Raw genomic sequence first — 18,198 nt, forward strand, 5'->3', positions numbered from 1 at the left:
GATTTCAGCAAAGCAAAATAAAATCTAAAACAAATAGAACATAAACATGAACCCCCTCTGGAAATTAACTGTGATATATAAATACCTAAATAATAGTATGCATCCAGAAGGCTCAATTATACATAAACTTCAACAAAGGCGCACACAATCTGACATATCTATGTCATCCACTCAAATATTGAAGCTATTGTTAAGTCTTCAATACATTGTAGGTGATGAGCTTTTATCTTTCCAGTGTTGTATTGGCTGTCTTTAGCTTTTAAAAGGGAACAGAAAATCCTTTTCTGATCAGATTTTAACTTGCAAGAAACAGGGATAGGTTAAAAGAGCATATGCATCAGAAAAAAATCAAGGAGTGTTTTAATACAAAGTTTATCTGTATTAGCACTTCTACCCAAAAAGAGACAACTACTGTGCACTGCTAAAACATGATTAAAAGAAGCATCAGCAGTATTACACCTCTAGAAGTTAGACAAACCCTTATTTAACAATAAGTTGTGACATCTCATTCAATAAATACAGAACACAAGGCATTATCTGAGGTCCACTGAAACTTCAGCTATGAACTGAAAATACTGAAGGGGACATAATATCAGTCTATAAGTACCTTAGAGGCTGTCACAAAATGCAAGGTCAAAGTCACTTCTTGCTCATACCAGAGTATAGAACATGGAATAATCAATTCAACTTGCAACAACCCAGATTCAGGCTAGATATCAGGAAAAGTTTCCTCACTGTCGGAGCAATATAACAGTGGAACCAGTTGCTTAGAGAGGTTGTAGGCTAACCCACACTACAGACATTCAAGACAAAACTGCACAGTCATCTGATTGGGATGGTATCAATTGGTGTCCTGCAACGGTAGGAGGTTGAACCTAATGGCCTCCTTGGCTCCTTCAACTCCACACTTCTATGATTCTATGAACTCTAAAGCAGCAATTCATTGTTTGGAATGAACAGAAGATTCTTTTTCTCCATTAGACCAAAAGTATCATATGTTTTTCATTGATAAGGAATGTTTATAGGCAGGGTTGTGGGTCAGCATAACTGATCAGCCTCATTAAGTATTCCCAATAACTGCAGATACTGTGAAGCTGTAAAAGCTGCATGGAAAATATTGCTACAAGCAAATCATATTTAGCAGAGAAATCAGAAAGAGAAGAATTCATCTCCTTCCCCCAAGTAAAAATCAACTTGTCTGTCCACATTCACATTTTTAAAGGGATTTTAAAGTATGTATTGCACTGTAAGGTCAAACTGTATATGGTGTGTCAGCCATACATCTCAAGCAATTGTAACAGTAGGAATAACCCTCTCTGTTTTAATATGCTGGGAGCCTCATGCCATCCACTGGAACAGAGGGTCCACAACAGAGGATTCAAAAGTGACTGGTGGAAAACATAAACATTGATCAGCAAATAAGCCTGATGATACAACATCTGCAAAATCAAAGCTATTTTCCTTAATAGAAAATTGTATTCTTTGCAGATATATTCATGGCAGATAAAAATTGGAATGAAGAATTAAGTTTTTGAAAATATTTACCAACCACACACACACATCCCACATAATATGTAAACACTCCTAGGTATAATATTCGTTGTCAGGCATTAACATTATCCCACAGGCTTAACTTTAAAGATGCCCATCAAGCTAAGTCTTCTAATATTTCATTAATCAGTGTTGTTTGTGTGTGATAGAGCTCTAGGGATGAGTATTCTCAAGTAAATAATAGATTATTTGGATAATACATTAGGGGAAACAGTATTTCCAATTGGCATCCATTCAGATTTTGACCAGTTAACCATTGACCAATGTCAAAAAGTCCGAGTAGACTGAAAGTACACCTAATGAAAACATTTGATAACAACAGCTTTTCTAAAAGTAGGGGTGAGAGAGAGATAAAGAAGGAGCAGTTAATTGAATAACCAGTTTGCCAAAAGTGTTCATTGATTGCACTCAACCATGACTGAGCTCATGGAGTTGCAAAATAGACAATAACCAGACAACTGCACAAAGGACAGTTTTAAATTCTGAACTATTCTGAAACAAAGCCATAAATACTGGTGTTCTGTCTAGGAGCACATGCCAAGGATTTTAAACACAGTCAGATATCAATGGAGAAAGTAGGCATCCCTGTCTAGTCCATATCCCAAGGCAGAAAAAAAAGCTTAGAAGAACATATGAGTCACAAATTCATCAGGATAGGGGAAATTTATTAATGTCATAAAAAGAATTTTCCAATGGATTTTGTCAATGACCTATTCAGCATTCAAAGAAACGATGGCTTAGTCTGTTCTATGAGAGTTTAACACAGTTAAGCCAACAAAGCATGTGAGGTTATTGATCCTCTCTCTGTGTTTAATAAATTAGACTTTTTTGGGTCAACTCAGTGTTTTAATAGCATGTTGCATTGTGTCAGCCAAATTTACTGTCAGCCTTTTGATACTGATATTAATGAAATGGATCAATAGTTATCACAATACGTATGAACCTTGCCTGGTTTAGAAGCAAACTTTGCCTGTTTAAGCTAGCTCATAGCTTGGCAAGATAGGTCTGTGTCTTGTCTCCTGCATGCAAAAGTCTCATCTTAAAATGGGATTCTTTTCCAGCCAGTCAGACTGGAATTGCACTGCTAGTGCCACTTAGAAAGGGTTTCAGCTAAAGCTATATTGCTCTTGAAGGCTGTTTTAGAGAGAGTCTCTGCTCCTCTGTGCCCATGTGAATGAGCATATTAATTGGCTCTAATTTTATCTCTCTTTAAGCTAGATTAGCCTCTGTGTATCTGCTTGTTTGGAAAAGATTGTGGCTAGGGTCTTATCTTAATAAGACCTTAGCCACAGTCTAGGGTCTTATTGGTGTTCCCTTCCTAAAGCAATATCTACTGACATTACAATGGGAGTCCTCTCAGGGTTGGAAATTTTCCTAAGGAAGCAGCACCGGAGGTGTGCATAAATTGGAATGTGTGAACGTTTCAAACTTTGGGTAGAGAATTACCCATGGTCTACAATGTGTGAATGCTGGAATAGCTGGCACCCAGTTTCTCTGTAAACCAGCTTTCTCTCCAGTCCTGTCCTTCTGTTCTGTTCCAGACCCCAACTCTGTTTCTGGTGTCTCCTTCTGGGTTAGGGTTTACCGAATCCCCACCTCCTTGTGTTATCACCCCAGAGAGAGGTGTGTGTGTGTGGGAATATTCACAACTCCAAGGGGAAGCTGTGAAGTGAGTCTCTGTACTCAGCTTCATTGCCGAAAGGGCCCTCCCATCATGACTGGGCAGGCTCAGAGCATGACTGGTGGTTCCTTCAACAGCTAGGCCCTAGAAATAACATATGCAGGAGGAGGCCTTGATGACTCTTAGGCCACCTTCCCTGTATATTGGAGTTTGTAATTTTCTGTGAAGTCAGATGTTACATTTATTTTCTTTTTAAAAAGCCTTCAGTACAGAACAGCATGGACTAAATCCTATACACATGTGTGGAGAAGCTGATGCTGGGAACTGGTTTCAGTGGGACTTACTTATATAAGCATAGAATTGCAGCCACTGCCCATGTGTCTGTGCACCTCTTAAAACAAAACTGAAGCATTCTCCATTTGCACAGTGCTGCTGGATGTGTTGGTGGCAGCAGTAGAGAAGATGTGAATAATTGATTTTACAGCCTGTTCCCCAGAGTCAGTCATTTCCATCAGTCAGCAGGTGAGTGAGTATTTGCTCTTCAAACTGGCTTCAAGCGCAGAGCATGTGACATCTGCTCACAATAGGGATTTTTGTACTCTTACTCTGGTAATTACTGCAATGAGTTCAAGTCATTGCACCCATGCGTCTCTTCTGTATCCATTGTATTTTGTGCAGATCCAGCTCAGTGTTGAGTCTTAGTTTTAATTGGATTACTGTGCTGAAGTTGTTCATACTGGCACAGTGATACTGAAAGACAATTTCTTGTCACTTGCTACTGTTAGAAGCATCATGGCTGAATTCCACCATTTCTATTCTTGGACTGAGGGGAAAATGAGTTGTGTTTTCCAGCTGCTGTTCCATTCTGAAGGCTGGTCCAGAGCATTTGCTAGGTTGGCCTATGGGGTGATGGCATAACAGCCAGGGGGTTCTAGAGGTCCAGCAGAGGTTAATTAGTGAAGAACACGCATCTCCTTTGATCTCCTCATGCTGGTATATGTGGCATTAACTTAGGGAAAGGGAAATTAGGTTGAGGGGATAAGGTGAAGCTTGTTAGCATATGGAGAAGAAAGCGTCATATTTTCATATGGGATAGTCAACACTTCTGTAACTTAGGTACATGTGCACAGGCTCAACAGCTTGCTGGGGAGAGGGATACATATGCTGTCCCCATTTGTATATCTTGTTCACCATCCAGCTTTGGGTATACGTTTAGGCAGCCACATTTGAGAACTGCTATGATCTGTTGTTCAAGGAGGAAGACAGAGAATTTGAATCGGGCTTTAATTTCTCATATTTCTTCTATTCAAATAACTAATAGAAAATGCATTGAAAAAGGAAAAATACTGAACATGCCACTCTTCTCCTATTTGTTGCTTCGATACCCCTTTCACACCCTCCGGTATTCTTGGCCATGGGCCTTGCTTTTTGGGGTTGATAACTGTGGAAGTTCAATTGTCCGGAGAGCACCAGCTGGGCATAGGCTGATGTATGTACATACTTGGATTGGGGCCTCTAAGTAGTTTTCTGTGCATCAGAAAAAAACCACAGAAATTAAAACATGCATAGATACAATATCTCTAATTAATAGTGCACACAACAAGCAACAAATATTAATTCCATATAATATGAAGCTATGCTTTCTTGTCTTTTTGTAAACACTGAAATCTAGTTTGGTTATAATATAGTTTGGAATGAAGTCTTGTCTTAATTATAGGCTTGATAAATGAACACTTCCACTTTGCAAGCTTATAAATTATGCTGTCATTGGCTTCAATCCAAAACTCAACTAAATTCAGCTTTATACAGGTGAGGAGTTCCATGTACAGAGTTGAGATTATTTGTCAGTATAAAAATAAAATTGCTAATGAGCTTTCAACAGCACCGTCGTGTTTTTAATTAGTTGCCCTTCCAGAGGAAAATAATTAAAATATAATTATTTCTGCCTGTGTTCAAATGAACAAAACTGGCTTGATTACAAAGATGGTCATTGGTTTTCTTTGTCATAGATTTACTATTTAACTCAGCATTACTAGAAGCAATAGAAAATTTGAGAAGTGCTAGGGTCTAAGAGTTATGTATCAGGAATAAAACATTCATGATCCAGGAAATCTGTGAACTGCTCTTAATTTACATGTAGTGGGTACATTGAATTGGATTTGGGCAATGGCACTAGGATGGATGTGTTTAGTCCATTCTCTCATGCTATTCTTTCTAACTGGAATTTTCCTTCAGGGCTGGCATGAGCTTTGTTGGGAGACAAGACATGCTTGTCAGGATCTGAAGCCTTGACCCAGCTCTTCATGATGTTGAAAAGGAGCATGGTTCACCTTACAAGTACTGCAGGGTCAGGATCAGTCTTACAGGTAATTGCAAGGATTGGAGCCTGGGCAATTATGCAATGCATCTGACACTATTAAAAGCTTCTATGAGCTGCTAAGCTTGGCCACAGCAACAGAGTCTTTGTGGTAGCTGCTTTGGGTTCCTGATCTGGCTTCTGTCTCCATTCTTGCCTATGTCTTTTTGCCTTTTTTTGCTCTTTGCCTTTAAATGCTCCTGATTCTGTTCTTGCCTCTGGTCTTGCCAGGCACCTGGTCCTTGCCTTTGCTTCTGGTCCTGTCATACCATGTTGGTATCTGATTCTTGCTGGCTCCTGACTGTGCCTTCACTTTTAGACCTGCTATGTCTGTTCTCTCTAAGATCTTTGCTTACTCCTGATCTTGCCTTAGCCTCTGGTTGTGCTATACCTCGCTGAAGCCCATTCACAGTTCTGACTTTGCCTCTGGACCTGTCAGGCTTTGTTGGGTATCTGACCATACTGACTCTGTCCCTGGTCCTACTGGATTTTGCCAAACCTCCATTCACTTCCAGTATTCCTGGTCCTGGTGCTCCAAGTGTAGACACCTGTCCTACATCCCAGACATGGTAATGCTTAATACACGTACATTATCATTTTTGTCAGTACTGCTTATAGGAGTTGCATCAGGGAGAATGAGAGTTGATCAGGAAAAGGATAGGAAGAATGTCTAACCTCCAATCTAATTTATGCCTTCTCAGTGCCTATTTTTAACTTTAAACAAAAGGTGGGGGATACAAAACACAGATCCCTTGGGTCATATCCATTTGGACTCTTAACTTTTTTCAAGAATTGCCAAGATACGGGTTAGAAAATATTAGAAATCAGTTCCTTATTTATGTTCAGTTCTGGGTAGGATAAATACACACTTGAATCTGAAAAAACATGCCAGGCAGGGGTTTGGAGCTGACAGCCAGAGCAGGGCTCACATAACAAGACATCTGCAGCCACTCATTGGTCACAGTTCAGAAGGCAAGAGTTGGTTGAGGAATGGCTCTTCAGCAACCTGGACAGGGAAGGGACTACATATTCTGAAGGTTTCTGATTGAGCTCAGCTGTCTCCAACTTGGTATCCTCAATATGTGTTTAACTTTGATTACCATAATCCCACAGCCACCTTTCTTGCCTATGGAATTATGAGAATTGTAATCCAATAGACCTGCATGTCACCAGGTTGGGAGAAGTCTGTCATGTAATAATTCTTCTCCCAGACACTTCAGCCTTCTTTCTTGAGACCAGAGACCCTTGACATGGCAGCTGTTTGGTGGTGCTTTGTAATTTGTCTATTACTTCCTGTTGTTTGCATGGCATATGCTGTTGGGTAGTTTTAATAAGCAAGGCATTTGAGGACAAGGATGCTAGCATCCTTGGGAGAGTGGAGGGGCTAGTCACAGGATGCAGTTCTTGAAGACATAGCTTGGGTTTTCAGGCTCAGGGTTCTCAGCTTCAAATTGGCCCAGTGTTAGGGCCCAGACCCTTGATGCTACTGTGGGTGATGTTCCAGGTAGGAATGGCTCCTCTCCATCCACGTTATTGCTGGTAATCAGAGATGATTATTTATATATGATCTGCTAAACAGACCAAGATAGATGAAATGGTAGCCATCACCAAAAAGCCTCATGTCAAGAGGCTAACCTCAGGCCCACAAAATCCAGCTTTAATGGTTTTAGAGTGCTTCCAAGGATGTTCAGGCTGGGACTTGATGAATCACCAGTGGAAGGTGTGTAGTTGGTGGGAGGTCACTGGGTACAGATCTTTAGATGCCCTTATTATGGTAGATGAGGTATAGATGGAATTATGAGGGTGGACTTGCTTCTTTCCTACATTGCTTGCCTGCCTGTTTCATTTTTGCTGTACAGTAGGCACAAAGGCTCCTACCTGGGTTGGAACCCTAATTGTGGGGGGAGTCTATTCTAGAGTAAAACTGGAAAGAAGATATAGCTAAATAGACACATTTAAAGTGCAGTCACTTTTGGCCCGTAGATATGTTGGCCTCCAGATGTTTAAAGCTTTATAGATGAAAATCAGTACCTTGAATATGCTAGGAAGAGAACAAGGTCTAAAATCCAGAACAGAGGCTGTGCCTTTCTTTGCAAGTGTATGGTTTCTGGATATGAATCAAGAATAGCCTTTTTAAAAAGCTCATTACTTTAATGGAGCCTTGAGACAGTATTTCCACATCTTTCCAAAGCTATAATATATAGAGACTCAAAGCCTAGAAGATAGATCAAACTTGTCCTTGGACAAAATGCTTGCAACTTTAAAAAGATGGCCCAGTTCAAGAAAGAAGTACTTCACAAAATGCAGAAATAGCTCATGGAATACAGCACGTGGGGAAGCAGTGATTCTTGCTTCGGGGGAAAGTTTCAAAACTGACTTTTGTCTGGGGTTAATTCTATGTAATTGCAGAGACCTCATATTGTGCCTTAGTCACTTTGGTTAAACTCTTTTTAATGACTTGTCTTAAAGAAGGGATGGGAATAATGATTTCAAAAGTCTCATATTAGGAAAGAATGGGGTTCCAGAAATATCCTCTGTTGATAATTAGAATAGATACCTCGAGTGATTAGTGGTAGAGTAATGGCACTGGCTGCTTGTATAAATGGGAGGGATCCTGCGCAGAGACTTAACTCCTTTTCCTCATTCACACTGAAGCGCATTTGACTTCCAGGGTAAAAATGGCATTAGCATTTGACCAAGACCCTATCTCTGGCTGCAACTTGGGCAGTATAATGTCAGAGTCATGAATCCACAGAAGATAGCAACATACAATTTTCTTTTTCATAGAAGGTGAGTTACAATCTTGGTTGTGTTCAGTATGCTGGTTACATGAATAGAATGCTGGCATAAACAGTTTTTTAAACAGTGTAAATATCATTGGAAGCAATATTCTGATGCCATGTAAGCATTGAAAATGTAAACTGCTTGATTATGTGAGCAAGGAATGGAGACATGCCACTTAGCACTGCCCTCAACATTGTGTGGGTCACATAGCTCCTCTCAAGCATTCATGCATATGGCAGAAAAGTCTGTGGAATGGAGGCTGATGTACCTGCAGCACAACCTGTATAGTTGCTAGTTGCGAAGACGTGTCCGACCCATCGCAACCCCATGGACAACATTCCTCCAGGCCTTCCTGTCCTCCACCATCCCCCAGAGTCCACCTAAGCTCACACCGACTGCTTCAGTGACTCCATCAAGCCACCTCATTCTCTGCCGTCCCCTTCTTCTTTTGCCATCTATTGTTCCCAGCATTAGGCTCTTCTCCAGTAAGTCCTTCCTTCTCATAAGGGGGCCAAAGTATTTGAGCTTCATCTTCGGTATCTGGCCTTCTAAAGAGCGGTCAGGGTTGATCTCCTCTAGGACTGACCAGTTTGATCGCCTTGCGGTGCAAGGGACTTGCAGGAGTCTCCTCCAGCACCACAATTCAAAGGCCTCAGTCCTTTGGCGCTCAGCCTTCCTTATGGTCCAGCTTTCACAGCCATACATTGCAACTGGGGAAACCATAGCCTTGATTATATACACTTTTGTTGGCAGGGTGATGTCTCTGTTTTTTAGTGTGCTGTCTAGATTTGCCATAGCTTTCCTCCCAAGGAGCAAGTGTCTTTTAATTTCTTGGCTGCAGTCTACCCCGTGTAGATCACCATGTAATTAAGAATTCCTTGCTACTGGGGACTCAGCTTGCGTGGAGGTATGGGCACATATAGCTGCTTTACGTAAGGCTCCATTCTATAGGTGCTTGGGCCATACTCATGAACATCTGGGGTCTATGTAGGATGCCTGATATCAAGTGGCAGTGTGTACAGTACAGCTCCGCCCCTCACCTTTGTGATCAGGCAGCTGATCCGCTGAAAGTGGAATAAGGCTTTGGTGAGAGTTGCAAGTACAGGAGTTCTGACTTGCCTAAGAATTCCAAAGAGTCCTTCCATGAGCAGAAAAATGACTCCAGGTGCTTTACTTTTGAGTTTTCATTATATTTTAACTACCAGTCAAATCAGTGCTGGGCTGGGCGTGCCATTCTCTTTCCTGCCCATAATTCCTTCTTAGCAACCCGCCCCCCCACAGTCAGAAAGGATCTTATCACAGGGCTACAGAACTTCTGAACCAGGGATGACTGCTGCCCTCTGCTGTTCCCAGTCCAGGGTTCCCCAGAAAACCACATGCCTTTCATTGGCTGCAATTCCATTCACTCAACTGCTGGTCATTTGGTGATTTTTCAGGTTTTGTGTGCTTTTCCCTCCATGTTGAAAGGTTGAAATATCTCTTCCAAGGCTTAGTCTGACTGTAAGAGATTTAAACTAAAATATGTGGTGGTTTTGTATTTTCGTCCTGCCCCTTTTGATTTTCATCCCATCCATCATGGGAAAGCAGTCTCTGAGAGCTCTTTCTAACTGAAATTTTGTCCTTGGGTTGAATAGGTTCTACACTTGTGCCATAACTAGAGTTGCTACCTGAAAAAGTCAAGTTGCTGGAGCCCCAACCAGGCATAAGAGTAGCTACTTCACTGCACTAATATCTGTCTGATCCGCAGGTCTGCCTGTTTCCAGGCTGACCTTGTTCCTGTAAGCAAATTAAAACTTACTGATAAATATTTTAAAGCATTAGAAAGTGTTGTGGGTTTTTTGACCCATTTGATCAGATGAGCTATTTAGATTTTATAATTGCAAGGAAGGAGTTTTATCTTCTGATTTCATCCAGTTCTGATCTGTCATGCCCTTTGATATATTTCAAATTGCTATTCAGAGGGCACTACATGATTTTCATTCATGAATTATATAAGCTTGCAAATAGGTTAGCTGTAGCATTTAGCTGCATTTCTGTGCATTGAGCTTCTGTTTTGGATGCTTAAAAAATCATATGTATTCTTAAAGCAGGAGTTTGCTAACGTACTAAAACAAGACATGCTGATCAGAAAACAAAAGTAGGAAACAAAATCAAATGTTGTGGTAGAATTAGGTATAGGGATCAGAAACAAAGCAGGAGAAGGACTTCATGTACCCAGCCATCTGTTTATTGCAAGTACCTCCTTGAGGTAACTGATCAGATGGTTGTACTTATGGACGTTGCTAGATGGCCAAAGAAGTCTGATAGACTAACTAATTGGAATAAGGAGATGGACAAACTGCATTCTCACTGCCAAAACAAGACCAGGAGCAGGTTGTGTGAACTCTTAATATCAAAATTCAGAGTAAAGCTGAAAGAAATCACTAATGGAAGCATAGTGAAAAAATACAACTTGAATTTTATTTCTAATTTCAAGTCTAAAATAAAGGACATTTGTGTTACTGAAGTCAATTTTCCATGGATTGGAAGAACTGTGGACTGAAACCAGATATATTATTAGGGAAAAATGCAAAAAGGATAATTCCTGAGGCAAAAAGATGGGAAAAAAGAAGCAGCACTCATAATTGCTACGGCCACTACTCTCACATAATGGCGGGCCTCTACCAGCTCCACTGGCTTCCAGTTGAAGTTTGGGCCCAATTCAAGCTGCTGGTTTTGACCTATAAAACGCTAAATGGCTTGGGACCATACAAGATCTATGGGAGAAGCCATACTCTGGGAACCCCCTCTAAGAGAGGTAAAAAGGACATCTACTTGGAGTAGGGCCTTCTCTGCTGTGGCGCCCAGACTCTGGAATGTACTCCCCAGAGAGGTACGCCTGGCACCAAGTTTATACTCTTTTCGGCGCCAGGCCAAAACCTTTTTATTTAATCTTTATTTTTAAAATTAGCATTTTTAGTGGTTCACAGTTGCTTTTGATTTGATTTATCGGTATTGGTTTAGTAATTTTATTGTACTGTTTTATTGATTGTTTTTATGACTCTTGGTTTTAATCTTGTAAGCTGTCCTGAGATGTGATAGTGGACGGCATATAAATGTTTTAAATAAATACAGACAGACAGACAGACATAATGCAAGTAGAAAAAGAATGAGAGAAATGCAGCCAGAGTTCTGAATGTAGTTTTTCAGTGACTCTCATGCAGAGTAAAAAAACCCAAAAAACTATTACAATGACAACTGGAAAGAAATAGACGAGAGCAACAAAAAAGGAAAAAACATAGGATCCAAGAAATCCAAGGGAAATTCAAACCTAGATTAGAAATGTTGAAAGGCCAACAGAGGAACTTGCAATCAGAATAAAACAGAGGATGGAAACAATATATCGTTTTCAACAATACAAAAGAGATTAAAGGATGACTCTTTCAAAGTGGAAACTTATGAGAAGAACTTGCAATATCACAGTGGAAACTGCTCTTGAAAGCCCATGGAAAGAATAATGCATCCAGAGTAGATAGAGTACCAATAGAACTATTTCAAGTTGCAGACAGTGAATTGGTCCAAATTCTAACAAGAATATGCCAACAAAGATGGCCAACAAGACAATGGCCCAAAGACTGGGAATCTTTGATATACATTCCAATCCCTGACAAAACTCATGAAAACAAGCCAGCTCTGGAGTGCTCATTCCCCAGAACTCCCAATCTGTCTTCATGGAAAGCTCCTGCATTTATAAGTATGAATCAGTAGATAGTTTTCCTACTGATTATTTCTAGTGTACTGGGGTCGGGGTGGGCTTCCTCTTCACCTGCCCTTGTATGCTGAATTGTTGTGGCCTTTGGAAAAGAGCTTTAAGCTATTTCAGTCTTGATGCATTCCTTTTCTCTTCTCTGCAAGGTTCTGGGAGGCTCAGCCTGATCAACTGATCATACCTTTTCACCACCATTGTCAGCAGCTGCTTTTGCTCCGTATCCTCCTTTCCATTATTCCTATCATTTGGACTTCCAGCCAAGATGGTAATCTAAGATAGTCACTATCCTTCTCCTGCTCTTGGTTATCAGCTTTTAAACCATAATTAGGACCATTTTGAGATCTGCAAAATCTGCAATAACGTTATTTTTTGCTAGATTGCTTATAGTATTACATTTTGTTTTACTTTCATAGCTGCTTGCTGCTAGAGAGGATTTGTTTATTCAGAAGTATTCAAAGACAGCTTTAGCACATCTGCTTCTAAAATAGAAAGGCTGGTCTCCCACCAGTCCTATCAGCAACTGCCCACTAAAATGCCCAAAAGAGGGGCATATGGGCTGAAGGAGTGAGGGCTTTTGCTAAGAAAAATATGTAAACACTTTAAATGAATAAATGAATGAATAACTAGCACTTTGCAGAAGAATATGTCACTGGACATATTCACTTAGCAAGATGGGGCAGCCCCAAGGCTCAATAAATCCCTGCTGGGATCGTTTGATTCTAGAATTGCTCCTACTTGCTTGTTTGCCCAGCAGAGACCCAGTGGGCAAGTGAGCTGTGCCATCAGTGCTGCTCCTCCTCCTCACCATCATTGCTGTCTGGGCCAGCGAAAGAGGCAGGTGCACAAGTATGATGCAGTGGTGAAGGGGAGGAGAAATTCCTGCGGTCTCTTGCGAGTGGGGGCCCTGGTTGGGTTTGGACTCCTGGCAGGTGTCTGTCAATGCCTGCTTTTGACGCCAGCGTTGAATATGTAGCTTGATGCTGAGACCTCCCATTCCATAAGTAAAGAAACAGACATTGCACATATGTATAAGCAATATTCCCCCCTCCCCCACTTCTAATGATGCTTTTGTTTGTGGGGTTTGCTCTAACTAAATGACTATAGGAATTTACTGAGCAATTTTGTGAAGAAGTTTGCACAGCTGGTTATCTTACCATATTTAAAAGCAGAAATTATGATTGTATTTAAGGCTGGAACCTGGAAGTAAGATCCACTGCACTTGTTGGGGCTTCCTTGTGAGTAGACATGCATAGGCTTGTACTTTAGACAGCCTGCAGTCAAGTATAATTCCCATCTTCTTTGAGCCATGTACAATTTAGTAGTGCCTGTCACTTTAAGTTTTAAAAATGTGTAAGAACCAAGGAATGTATTTTAATTAAGCAGATGTGCATTGTAGATACAAATATTAACAGCACTAATTAGCATGACCTCACTGCTTTTGCAAAGTTAAAATGTACAACTGAGATAAAATCAGTATAAATTCAACAGGGCTGAACTAATTAGAGAGCAACTCAGAGTACATGAAAATAAAAAAAATCCTTTTATAGAACATAAATTCAGATTTTTTAATTTTTTTTACAAATTCAAATAGGATGCTTTTCTGCACCATCTGTTCTCAGAGATTTTGACACAGCTGGGTTGACAGTGTCAAATGTTCAAAAGTCACAAATCAGGACCAAGAGAATAAGTAGGTTTCATGTTCACAGAGAAACCTGCTTGAGCCTTGGTACCACAGGACATAAGTGCTGTACTGTATTATTGTTCTCTCTCTCTCTTTTGTCCCAGATAACAAAAGATGGAGAGATAACAAAGATGAAATATAATAAAAGTGTTCCATCATCTGAGAATCTAGTTATCGGGTTAAAAGAACTGTGTTTGTTATTCCTGTCATGAATCTCATCTCCAGAGTTTCACTTCCAGACAAAATGGCTCCTTGACCAAACCGGATATCTGTTTATTCAGATGAAGTACTTCCCTTGTAGATCCCACAAGATGGCTCCTAAAAGAGTGGTCAACATGTGTTACAATTCCAAGTTTTTCTTTGCTCTGAGTCAGTGTTAAGGCAAGGGGCAGAATGAGTGAAAACATAATGAGAACAGCTTCTATTAAAGTCCAATGTATTTAATTTTCTGCAGCTAGCTGTACATGAACATAAGGTCTGGACTTTGTGCATGTTTTTTAAAGGAAACAGAATCCTGTGGAATAGAGGATCCACAGATTCTTTCCATTGGAGACACCTGTAATGAAAAGGGCCAACAGAATTTAGTAATAGTGTACTTGGGTTTTACTGGAAGAAATAAACAAAGGGCGAACAATCAAAGCTGAAGGCTGAATAGCTTATTATACAACTATGATTGGGTCTGAGTACATGCATAGTGCATTTGTGGTAATTTCCCTCCATTTGGGCTGGAGCAGGTTTCTTTCTGCATGAAGAACATGTTCTTTTATTCTTAGTTTCATTTAGGTAATAGTCAACCCAACTTGTCCTTGGTATTGTGTGATAACCTGCTGAGGAAATGGCCTGAAATAATGACAAGTGGGATTTGGTGAAATACTGCTCATATTAATATAGCCACACAGACTCAGACAAAGGCTCTGAAATCGGAGTAGTATTCTGCTGATCCCCTGATTTTCCTCAATATTGTTCCCGCAGAGGTGCAATAACGAGAGAAAAAATAATAAAGAAGCCATTTAAAGATCTGTAACAGTGCTTGGCATGAATGTTTCTCTAAATAAGTCTGACCATGAGAATATAATGTGTCCACACAAGGCACTGTATTTCACACCAGATGAAAATGGTTCATCGAGACAGCATTTCAGATCTGTTAGAAAGATTCCTTCTTGCTCCAACAGTTCAGCTGAGAAAAGGTTGCAGAAATCAAGGATTTAGTTGGCACAGAGAACAAACTTGCTTTCATTCCTGGAAAGGGTTTTTTCAGAATTAGTCATCTTTTTTGCACAGTGTGAGCAGGATTATATTACTGCTGCTTTTGCACTACCTGGTTTCCAGATTAATGGCACATTTAACTCACTCTGAATATTCTCAAGGGTGACATTTTCCTTTAGCTTCTAAAAGGACATGTGCATAAACACAGTGCATTTTCCAATACTGGATTCATTGTAGAAAACTCAACTCGCCCAATGAGAAAGATAATCACTATCAGTTTATTTGTATGTCACTTTCCCACAAAGTTGTGCCTAGAGGAACTCATGGTATATAGAAAATCAATAGAAGAATAACACAGCAACTGACGATTCAATAAAAAATCATTTAATCAGCATAGAAGTGAAATGTTGGAAATAGTGAGCAGCATCAAATAGGTCCCTTCACTTAAGTAATTGGCACAATGCTAGCATAAGCAATGCAATCTCTAGCTTAGCACTAACAGCAACAGCTAATGCAATGGTTTTCTGAAGGAAGTTATCACATTATGCTACTGGTGTTGCTCTCGTGCAGGGTTCCCAACCTGGGCTGCCTGTATCCCAAGAGGTATAAGATGGCATCTCAGGGTGTGTGACAAAGAAAAAAGCTGAGTTGCAATTTGGCATAAAATGTTGCAATTTGTCAAAACAGGCAAATTGCAACATTTTATGCCAAAAATTATCCCAGTAATAAAATTATTTTTATTACTATTTTGTTTCCACTTGGATTCAGTTTTCTTTTGTCAATCAAGACAAAATCCAGCAATCACCTGAATCCACAGGCAGACTTGTAGATCTCAATCAGCAAGAAAGTTCCACATTTTGACAACATTGTGAATGGGGAGCAGGAACAGTCATTGAATTGCATGCTCACAATTGGGATTGGTTTTACTGTTTACCATTTTTTCTAATTGCTCAATTTATATTTGCATTTTATGCACTGAGTTAAAAGCTGATTTTTTTTGAAATCAATTTGTTCAACCACAGTACTGTTTGTGGTTCAAAAATTAGAAATTTGATTTCTTCAGCTTCAAATGTGATATTACTTTTATAGGGGGTCCAAACATAAATCATTTTCTAGGGCCGTGGGGCATTTTCTATGGGTATGGGGCATAGAATCCAGTGCTCTAACGGTTGCTTACACTAGTGCTCCATCAATTGTATAAGTGCAGTTAGGCTAGTGCCTTAACTATGCCTATTCCTAGAAATGTCAGGTCTGGCCACAATGGCACATGCCTTAGTTGACAACTCATGTGGACACTATAATGTGCTTTAGAGGACACTGCCTTTGAAAAGTCTTCAGAAACTTCAGCTAGTTTGAATGTTGTATGTTCCATATAACCAATCTTGATTAACATGTAAAGTTGCAACATCTTGCCCTACAAAGTCCTACATGATCTGAAGATTGTATTCTCCCATATGAGTCAGTCTAGATTTGGAACTGTAGAACACTTAATAGACAGAGGGAAATTATGCTGGATCTCTTTGCCTAGGACTTTTGAAAGGCTTCTGCTAATTATGTTGGTATAGTGAGCCTGCTTCTTTCAAGTAAGCATTGCAACCCTGACCCAGATTGAGACGGTGGTTCCTTGGGAGAGGAGGGTTCACAGAATTTTTTTCTTGGAATTCCACAACCTCCTTGGGTTTTTTAAAGATAAGATCAACTGATGTTTCTCTCTCTCTCCTTCTTAACTGCTTGTCCTGTGAGGTGCATGTGGAATTTTAAGGCAAAAATGGGCAAAGATGAGAAAGCATAAACCCTCCTTTCCTGGAGCATCATGAACTTGATCTGGATTGGCAAGACACATGCTTACAGAAAAGTAGTATTTGTAGGAGCTACAGCCACGTTCAGAGAAATGTCATAGTGCATCACTGTCACATAAACTTTCCATGGTCCTATCTTCCTATTTTTATCATATGAAGATTCTGCTTTTAATAGAAGTAGTTTGTCTGCTATGAAGCTGATTGTGCCCTGAAGGTTAAAATGTAGAGGATATCACTTCCTTCTAACTTCAGTTCAGCACTGTGAAAGTGATAAAATGTATTAATATGAGAAGAAAATCATAAAATGCATACACTGCCAAAAAGAATAGAAAAACTGGTATAGAACCAAAGGATGGTTGATGGGTCACTTTCTATTTTTCTGCAGTGCTATACAAATGGCTGCCAAATGCCAAGTTTTGCCAAGTGTGAAATTACTCTTTCTTCTTGGTAAAGTTTTGTTTCAAAGGAGGGCATAAGAAGGGAAAAAAGCAGCAATGGAAGTTCAGATTCATAACAAGTTGGGCATCTTGTCAGAATATTTTTGCTTTAGCTTTGCAAACAATGCTAACTTTAGACATAAGGTGGAAAGAAATAATCTGAATGTTCTCATTTATTATGAGATACGTTTTCCTCAAGCAGATACATTTTTCTTTTTACATTTTTTTTAAAAGAAACGATGTTCATTGGCTTTACTAGTCCAACTTGCCTCAGTAGAAAAGCTGGGGATGTAATTATTTCTAATCAGATGCAAATGTTATCTAAATGCATATAAATGTTTGACAAAACATTTATATTTAGGACCGGCATTTGAAATCCAATGATTTGGCAGTAGCATTCAGTTTTTGACAGTATCAAATAGTTGGTGGGCATTAATTGAATTTTTACCATATCTGACATGTAACAGCCGTTATTGACTATATCTGGCATAGGACAGCAAGGCACCAGCAGTTGGCATGGTTGGGCAGTTGCTCTGATTTACATACTGGAAGTGTATCCCCTGCTGACTGCAGCCCCTGCTGGTAGTGCTGGGCCTGTTTCTTCTTCTTGCTGCCAATGCCTACTCCTGCTTTCATACTGCCTGCTTCTCCTCTTCCTTACTACCTCCTCTCCCTTCCTCAGCAGAGGGGAGTGGGCTGATGTTCATCTCTCCATGCTACTCTTTTCCACCATTACTGCACAGCTCCATCTTTTCCTGTCCCTCTTGTGCCATTTTCAGCAAAGACTGCTGCATCTTCGAAATGCTTTTTGCTCTCCTGCTCTCTCCTAGCATGGTTCTTCCTTCTTCACAGTGTGATTTGCAAGTTGACTGACAGACACTATCAGACACTATCAGATGTGCAGCCATCAGTATTCAGCAGTAACTGATAGCTGACTTGCAACAGCCAATCCACAGAGCCATCTTGATCCAGACAATCAAAACACCAAATCTTGATTCTGACTTTTTAATCTTAA

This window comes from Varanus komodoensis, unplaced genomic scaffold, assembly GCF_004798865.1.
Source record: "Varanus komodoensis strain SLA01 unplaced genomic scaffold, ASM479886v1 scaffold4, whole genome shotgun sequence".
NCBI lineage: Eukaryota > Metazoa > Chordata > Lepidosauria > Squamata > Varanidae > Varanus > Varanus komodoensis.